Genomic DNA, 8,010 nt, shown 5'->3' with positions numbered 1-8,010 from the left:
TCAAAGTGGACATACGTCCTCACCTCGGTGGCGATTAAAACGATTTCGCCCCCGGGTGGGCTCGAACCACCAACCTTTCGGTTAACAGCCGAACGCGCTAGCCGATTGCGCCACGGAGGCCTTAACTTTCGGTCACTTCTGCTCTCTTCATCAATGCAACTCGTGTACTTTTCGCAGGCACCTCGCAGAATGGTAGTATCTGCTTACGCCTCTTCACATGGATAACGTGCATGCACACTGTAGTGGGGCTCATAAACGAATGACATCGCCAAGCATGACATTATACTACAAAATGCATACAAAACAGTGTTCCGCCTACACATCCAGTAAACCTCTGATGCAAGTAGAGCACTCTTTATCGGTTGTAGAACTTCCCCTTCATTCAGTGCACTGCCATCTGTTAGATGCTGCTCGAGCTAGCTCTGCTCTCAGCAGCAAAGTTAAAAAAATGAATGCCTTCTGTGAGGGTCGAACTCACGACCCCTGGTTTACGAGACCAGTGCTCTACCACTGAGCTAAGAAGGCCGCAGCTTTGCGTTCGTGAGCTACTCCCGACTTGTCACGTCATCATACTGAATCTTACAGCCCTCGACCAGATATCGGATTTGACACACAGATGCTGCTGGAGGTGTCCACCTTACCGTTTTCCAACTCTCTTCACTGTTTCACCCTTACGATCGACGACGAGCGTCAAGCCACCAAAGGTTTGCGGTCTGCGCAAAACTTGACCTAGTGCACAGCTTGTGGGATAGCGTGGCTCTACTGTGAAACGCGCCTTTCGACTCCTCTCTCTGGCTACATCGTCCACAGTGGCACTGGGGGCTTCATGTAAGGCGACTGCACGCCGCTCGGCCAACAGCGGCCTACTGCAGACCGACACTTAAGAGACGCCAAATGCAGATCGACATCGAGAGAGAGGCCCTGTCATATGGCACTCGCGGTGTATACGCCGAAATGAAATGTAAATAATACATCTTTTGTAGTGGTCGTCGCTCTACTGCAGTGTCACACATGCCGAATTAATAGGAAAACGGTAGAACGTCCGCATAGGGCCATGTTTTTACCTCCACTGTCACGTGGCTGAATGTGTATAAGGCTGGGTGGCATCATTCAAACACAGCCAAATTGTCACACTGGCTGTGTATCTCTATCAAAGTGGACATACGTCCTCACCTCGGTGGCGATTAAAACGATTTCGCCCCCGGGTGGGCTCGAACCACCAACCTTTCGGTTAACAGCCGAACGCGCTAGCCGATTGCGCCACGGAGGCCTTAACTTTCGGTCACTTCTGCTCTCTTCATCAATGCAACTCGTGTACTTTTCGCAGGCACCTCGCAGAATGGTAGTATCTGCTTACGCCTCTTCACATGGATAACGTGCATGCACACTGTAGTGGGGCTCATAAACGAATGACATCGCCAAGCATGACATTATACTACAAAATGCATACAAAACAGTGTTCCGCCTACACATCCAGTAAACCTCTGATGCAAGTAGAGCACTCTTTATCGGTTGTAGAACTTCCCCTTCATTCAGTGCACTGCCATCTGTTAGATGCTGCTCGAGCTAGCTCTGCTCTCAGCAGCAAAGTTAAAAAAATGAATGCCTTCTGTGAGGGTCGAACTCACGACCCCTGGTTTACGAGACCAGTGCTCTACCACTGAGCTAAGAAGGCCGCAGCTTTGCGTTCGTGAGCTACTCCCGACTTGTCACGTCATCATACTGAATCTTACAGCCCTCGACCAGATATCGGATTTGACACACAGATGCTGCTGGAGGTGTCCACCTTACCGTTTTCCAACTCTCTTCACTGTTTCACCCTTACGATCGACGACGAGCGTCAAGCCACCAAAGGTTTGCGGTCTGCGCAAAACTTGACCTAGTGCACAGCTTGTGGGATAGCGTGGCTCTACTGTGAAACGCGCCTTTCGACTCCTCTCTCTGGCTACATCGTCCACAGTGGCACTGGGGGCTTCATGTAAGGCGACTGCACGCCGCTCGGCCAACAGCGGCCTACTGCAGACCGACACTTAAGAGACGCCAAATGCAGATCGACATCGAGAGAGAGGCCCTGTCATATGGCACTCGCGGTGTATACGCCGAAATGAAATGTAAATAATACATCTTTTGTAGTGGTCGTCGCTCTACTGCAGTGTCACACATGCCGAATTAATAGGAAAACGGTAGAACGTCCGCATAGGGCCATGTTTTTACCTCCACTGTCACGTGGCTGAATGTGTATAAGGCTGGGTGGCATCATTCAAACACAGCCAAATTGTCACACTGGCTGTGTATCTCTATCAAAGTGGACATACGTCCTCACCTCGGTGGCGATTAAAACGATTTCGCCCCCGGGTGGGCTCGAACCACCAACCTTTCGGTTAACAGCCGAACGCGCTAGCCGATTGCGCCACGGAGGCCTTAACTTTCGGTCACTTCTGCTCTCTTCATCAATGCAACTCGTGTACTTTTCGCAGGCACCTCGCAGAATGGTAGTATCTGCTTACGCCTCTTCACATGGATAACGTGCATGCACACTGTAGTGGGGCTCATAAACGAATGACATCGCCAAGCATGACATTATACTACAAAATGCATACAAAACAGTGTTCCGCCTACACATCCAGTAAACCTCTGATGCAAGTAGAGCACTCTTTATCGGTTGTAGAACTTCCCCTTCATTCAGTGCACTGCCATCTGTTAGATGCTGCTCGAGCTAGCTCTGCTCTCAGCAGCAAAGTTAAAAAAATGAATGCCTTCTGTGAGGGTCGAACTCACGACCCCTGGTTTACGAGACCAGTGCTCTACCACTGAGCTAAGAAGGCCGCAGCTTTGCCTTCGTGAGCTACTCCCGACTTGTCACGTCATCATACTGAATCTTACAGCCCTCGACCAGATATCGGATTTGACACACAGATGCTGCTGGAGGTGTCCACCTTACCGTTTTCCAACTCTCTTCACTGTTTCACCCTTACGATCGACGACGAGCGTCAAGCCACCAAAGGTTTGCGGTCTGCGCAAAACTTGACCTAGTGCACAGCTTGTGGGATAGCGTGGCTCTACTGTGAAACGCGCCTTTCGACTCCTCTCTCTGGCTACATCGTCCACAGTGGCACTGGGGGCTTCATGTAAGGCGACTGCACGCCGCTCGGCCAACAGCGGCCTACTGCAGACCGACACTTAAGAGACGCCAAATGCAGATCGACATCGAGAGAGAGGCCCTGTCATATGGCACTCGCGGTGTATACGCCGAAATGAAATGTAAATAATACATCTTTTGTAGTGGTCGTCGCTCTACTGCAGTGTCACACATGCCGAATTAATAGGAAAACGGTAGAACGTCCGCATAGGGCCATGTTTTTACCTCCACTGTCACGTGGCTGAATGTGTATAAGGCTGGGTGGCATCATTCAAACACAGCCAAATTGTCACACTGGCTGTGTATCTCTATCAAAGTGGACATACGTCCTCACCTCGGTGGCGATTAAAACGATTTCGCCCCCGGGTGGGCTCGAACCACCAACCTTTCGGTTAACAGCCGAACGCGCTAGCCGATTGCGCCACGGAGGCCTTAACTTTCGGTCACTTCTGCTCTCTTCATCAATGCAACTCGTGTACTTTTCGCAGGCACCTCGCAGAATGGTAGTATCTGCTTACGCCTCTTCACATGGATAACGTGCATGCACACTGTAGTGGGGCTCATAAACGAATGACATCGCCAAGCATGACATTATACTACAAAATGCATACAAAACAGTGTTCCGCCTACACATCCAGTAAACCTCTGATGCAAGTAGAGCACTCTTTATCGGTTGTAGAACTTCCCCTTCATTCAGTGCACTGCCATCTGTTAGATGCTGCTCGAGCTAGCTCTGCTCTCAGCAGCAAAGTTAAAAAAATGAATGCCTTCTGTGAGGGTCGAACTCACGACCCCTGGTTTACGAGACCAGTGCTCTACCACTGAGCTAAGAAGGCCGCAGCTTTGCCTTCGTGAGCTACTCCCGACTTGTCACGTCATCATACTGAATCTTACAGCCCTCGACCAGATATCGGATTTGACACACAGATGCTGCTGGAGGTGTCCACCTTACCGTTTTCCAACTCTCTTCACTGTTTCACCCTTACGATCGACGACGAGCGTCAAGCCACCAAAGGTTTGCGGTCTGCGCAAAACTTGACCTAGTGCACAGCTTGTGGGATAGCGTGGCTCTACTGTGAAACGCGCCTTTCGACTCCTCTCTCTGGCTACATCGTCCACAGTGGCACTGGGGGCTTCATGTAAGGCGACTGCACGCCGCTCGGCCAACAGCGGCCTACTGCAGACCGACACTTAAGAGACGCCAAATGCAGATCGACATCGAGAGAGAGGCCCTGTCATATGGCACTCGCGGTGTATACGCCGAAATGAAATGTAAATAATACATCTTTTGTAGTGGTCGTCGCTCTACTGCAGTGTCACACATGCCGAATTAATAGGAAAACGGTAGAACGTCCGCATAGGGCCATGTTTTTACCTCCACTGTCACGTGGCTGAATGTGTATAAGGCTGGGTGGCATCATTCAAACACAGCCAAATTGTCACACTGGCTGTGTATCTCTATCAAAGTGGACATACGTCCTCACCTCGGTGGCGATTAAAACGATTTCGCCCCCGGGTGGGCTCGAACCACCAACCTTTCGGTTAACAGCCGAACGCGCTAGCCGATTGCGCCACGGAGGCCTTAACTTTCGGTCACTTCTGCTCTCTTCATCAATGCAACTCGTGTACTTTTCGCAGGCACCTCGCAGAATGGTAGTATCTGCTTACGCCTCTTCACATGGATAACGTGCATGCACACTGTAGTGGGGCTCATAAACGAATGACATCGCCAAGCATGACATTATACTACAAAATGCATACAAAACAGTGTTCCGCCTACACATCCAGTAAATCTCTGATGCAAGTAGAGCACTCTTTATCGGTTGTAGAACTTCCCCTTCATTCAGTGCACTGCCATCTGTTAGATGCTGCTCGAGCTAGCTCTGCTCTCAGCAGCAAAGTTAAAAAAATGAATGCCTTCTGTGAGGGTCGAACTCACGACCCCTAGTTTACGAGACCAGTGCTCTACCACTGAGCTAAGAAGGCCGCAGCTTTGCGTTCGTGAGCTACTCCCGACTTGTCACGTCATCATACTGAATCTTACAGCCCTCGACCAGATATCGGATTTGACACACAGATGCTGCTGGAGGTGTCCACCTTACCGTTTTCCAACTCTCTTCACTGTTTCACCCTTACGATCGACGACGAGCGTCAAGCCACCAAAGGTTTGCGGTCTGCGCAAAACTTGACCTAGTGCACAGCTTGTGGGATAGCGTGGCTCTACTGTGAAACGCGCCTTTCGACTCCTCTCTCTGGCTACATCGTCCACAGTGGCACTGGGGGCTTCATGTAAGGCGACTGCACGCCGCTCGGCCAACAGCGGCCTACTGCAGACCGACACTTAAGAGACGCCAAATGCAGATCGACATCGAGAGAGAGGCCCTGTCATATGGCACTCGCGGTGTATACGCCGAAATGAAATGTAAATAATACATCTTTTGAAGTGGTCGTCGCTCTACTGCAGTGTCACACATGCCGAATTAATAGGAAAACGGTAGAACGTCCGCATAGGGCCATGTTTTTACCTCCACTGTCACGTGGCTGAATGTGTATAAGGCTGGGTGGCATCATTCAAACACAGCCAAATTGTCACACTGGCTGTGTATCTCTATCAAAGTGGACATACGTCCTCACCTCGGTGGCGATTAAAACGATTTCGCCCCCGGGTGGGCTCGAACCACCAACCTTTCGGTTAACAGCCGAACGCGCTAGCCGATTGCGCCACGGAGGCCTTAACTTTCGGTCACTTCTGCTCTCTTCATCAATGCAACTCGTGTACTTTTCGCAGGCACCTCGCAGAATGGTAGTATCTGCTTACGCCTCTTCACATGGATAACGTGCATGCACACTGTAGTGGGGCTCATAAACGAATGACATCGCCAAGCATGACATTATACTACAAAATGCATACAAAACAGTGTTCCGCCTACACATCCAGTAAATCTCTGATGCAAGTAGAGCACTCTTTATCGGTTGTAGAACTTCCCCTTCATTCAGTGCACTGCCATCTGTTAGATGCTGCTCGAGCTAGCTCTGCTCTCAGCAGCAAAGTTAAAAAAATGAATGCCTTCTGTGAGGGTCGAACTCACGACCCCTAGTTTACGAGACCAGTGCTCTACCACTGAGCTAAGAAGGCCGCAGCTTTGCGTTCGTGAGCTACTCCCGACTTGTCACGTCATCATACTGAATCTTACAGCCCTCGACCAGATATCGGATTTGACACACAGATGCTGCTGGAGGTGTCCACCTTACCGTTTTCCAACTCTCTTCACTGTTTCACCCTTACGATCGACGACGAGCGTCAAGCCACCAAAGGTTTGCGGTCTGCGCAAAACTTGACCTAGTGCACAGCTTGTGGGATAGCGTGGCTCTACTGTGAAACGCGCCTTTCGACTCCTCTCTCTGGCTACATCGTCCACAGTGGCACTGGGGGCTTCATGTAAGGCGACTGCACGCCGCTCGGCCAACAGCGGCCTACTGCAGACCGACACTTAAGAGACGCCAAATGCAGATCGACATCGAGAGAGAGGCCCTGTCATATGGCACTCGCGGTGTATACGCCGAAATGAAATGTAAATAATACATCTTTTGAAGTGGTCGTCGCTCTACTGCAGTGTCACACATGCCGAATTAATAGGAAAACGGTAGAACGTCCGCATAGGGCCATGTTTTTACCTCCACTGTCACGTGGCTGAATGTGTATAAGGCTGGGTGGCATCATTCAAACACAGCCAAATTGTCACACTGGCTGTGTATCTCTATCAAAGTGGACATACGTCCTCACCTCGGTGGCGATTAAAACGATTTCGCCCCCGGGTGGGCTCGAACCACCAACCTTTCGGTTAACAGCCGAACGCGCTAGCCGATTGCGCCACGGAGGCCTTAACTTTCGGTCACTTCTGCTCTCTTCATCAATGCAACTCGTGTACTTTTCGCAGGCACCTCGCAGAATGGTAGTATCTGCTTACGCCTCTTCACATGGATAACGTGCATGCACACTGTAGTGGGGCTCATAAACGAATGACATCGCCAAGCATGACATTATACTACAAAATGCATACAAAACAGTGTTCCGCCTACACATCCAGTAAACCTCTGATGCAAGTAGAGCACTCTTTATCGGTTGTAGAACTTCCCCTTCATTCAGTGCACTGCCATCTGTTAGATGCTGCTCGAGCTAGCTCTGCTCTCAGCAGCAAAGTTAAAAAAATGAATGCCTTCTGTGAGGGTCGAACTCACGACCCCTGGTTTACGAGACCAGTGCTCTACCACTGAGCTAAGAAGGCCGCAGCTTTGCGTTCGTGAGCTACTCCCGACTTGTCACGTCATCATACTGAATCTTACAGCCCTCGACCAGATATCGGATTTGACACACAGATGCTGCTGGAGGTGTCCACCTTACCGTTTTCCAACTCTCTTCACTGTTTCACCCTTACGATCGACGACGAGCGTCAAGCCACCAAAGGTTTGCGGTCTGCGCAAAACTTGACCTAGTGCACAGCTTGTGGGATAGCGTGGCTCTACTGTGAAACGCGCCTTTCGACTCCTCTCTCTGGCTACATCGTCCACAGTGGCACTGGGGGCTTCATGTAAGGCGACTGCACGCCGCTCGGCCAACAGCGGCCTACTGCAGACCGACACTTAAGAGACGCCAAATGCAGATCGACATCGAGAGAGAGGCCCTGTCATATGGCACTCGCGGTGTATACGCCGAAATGAAATGTAAATAATACATCTTTTGTAGTGGTCGTCGCTCTACTGCAGTGTCACACATGCCGAATTAATAGGAAAACGGTAGAACGTCCGCATAGGGCCATGTTTTTACCTCCACTGTCACGTGGCTGAATGTGTATAAGGCTGGGTGGCATCAT

General features: G+C 50.5%; 14 non-coding genes across 14 annotated transcripts; all 14 read right to left on the bottom strand.

Annotated features, from left to right (window-relative positions):
* Positions 1-46: 46 nt before the first annotated feature.
* On the bottom strand, positions 47-120 carry Trnan-guu (transfer RNA asparagine (anticodon GUU)). The gene has a single exon. It is a non-coding gene; the product is annotated as a tRNA-Asn (tRNA).
* Positions 121-453: 333 nt separating this feature from the next.
* Trnat-cgu (transfer RNA threonine (anticodon CGU)) lies at positions 454-525 on the bottom strand. Its single transcript has one exon. It is a non-coding gene; the product is annotated as a tRNA-Thr (tRNA).
* A 671-nt stretch (positions 526-1,196) lies between these two features.
* Positions 1,197-1,270, bottom strand: Trnan-guu (transfer RNA asparagine (anticodon GUU)). The gene has a single exon. It is a non-coding gene; the product is annotated as a tRNA-Asn (tRNA).
* A 333-nt stretch (positions 1,271-1,603) lies between these two features.
* Trnat-cgu (transfer RNA threonine (anticodon CGU)) lies at positions 1,604-1,675 on the bottom strand. The gene has a single exon. It is a non-coding gene; the product is annotated as a tRNA-Thr (tRNA).
* A 671-nt stretch (positions 1,676-2,346) lies between these two features.
* Positions 2,347-2,420, bottom strand: Trnan-guu (transfer RNA asparagine (anticodon GUU)). Its single transcript has one exon. It is a non-coding gene; the product is annotated as a tRNA-Asn (tRNA).
* A 333-nt stretch (positions 2,421-2,753) lies between these two features.
* Trnat-cgu (transfer RNA threonine (anticodon CGU)) lies at positions 2,754-2,825 on the bottom strand. The gene has a single exon. It is a non-coding gene; the product is annotated as a tRNA-Thr (tRNA).
* Positions 2,826-3,496: 671 nt separating this feature from the next.
* On the bottom strand, positions 3,497-3,570 carry Trnan-guu (transfer RNA asparagine (anticodon GUU)). Its single transcript has one exon. It is a non-coding gene; the product is annotated as a tRNA-Asn (tRNA).
* A 333-nt stretch (positions 3,571-3,903) lies between these two features.
* Positions 3,904-3,975, bottom strand: Trnat-cgu (transfer RNA threonine (anticodon CGU)). Its single transcript has one exon. It is a non-coding gene; the product is annotated as a tRNA-Thr (tRNA).
* A 671-nt stretch (positions 3,976-4,646) lies between these two features.
* Positions 4,647-4,720, bottom strand: Trnan-guu (transfer RNA asparagine (anticodon GUU)). Its single transcript has one exon. It is a non-coding gene; the product is annotated as a tRNA-Asn (tRNA).
* Positions 4,721-5,053: 333 nt separating this feature from the next.
* On the bottom strand, positions 5,054-5,125 carry Trnat-cgu (transfer RNA threonine (anticodon CGU)). The gene has a single exon. It is a non-coding gene; the product is annotated as a tRNA-Thr (tRNA).
* A 671-nt stretch (positions 5,126-5,796) lies between these two features.
* Trnan-guu (transfer RNA asparagine (anticodon GUU)) lies at positions 5,797-5,870 on the bottom strand. The gene has a single exon. It is a non-coding gene; the product is annotated as a tRNA-Asn (tRNA).
* Positions 5,871-6,203: 333 nt separating this feature from the next.
* Trnat-cgu (transfer RNA threonine (anticodon CGU)) lies at positions 6,204-6,275 on the bottom strand. Its single transcript has one exon. It is a non-coding gene; the product is annotated as a tRNA-Thr (tRNA).
* Positions 6,276-6,946: 671 nt separating this feature from the next.
* Positions 6,947-7,020, bottom strand: Trnan-guu (transfer RNA asparagine (anticodon GUU)). The gene has a single exon. It is a non-coding gene; the product is annotated as a tRNA-Asn (tRNA).
* A 333-nt stretch (positions 7,021-7,353) lies between these two features.
* Positions 7,354-7,425, bottom strand: Trnat-cgu (transfer RNA threonine (anticodon CGU)). The gene has a single exon. It is a non-coding gene; the product is annotated as a tRNA-Thr (tRNA).
* Between the last annotated feature and the right edge of the window lie 585 nt (positions 7,426-8,010).

Source organism: Schistocerca cancellata, chromosome 6, assembly GCF_023864275.1.
Source record: "Schistocerca cancellata isolate TAMUIC-IGC-003103 chromosome 6, iqSchCanc2.1, whole genome shotgun sequence".
Lineage (NCBI taxonomy): Eukaryota > Metazoa > Arthropoda > Insecta > Orthoptera > Acrididae > Schistocerca > Schistocerca cancellata.
Note: the sequence above shows the minus strand (reverse complement) of the source record. Positions and strands in the feature narration are given on the sequence as shown.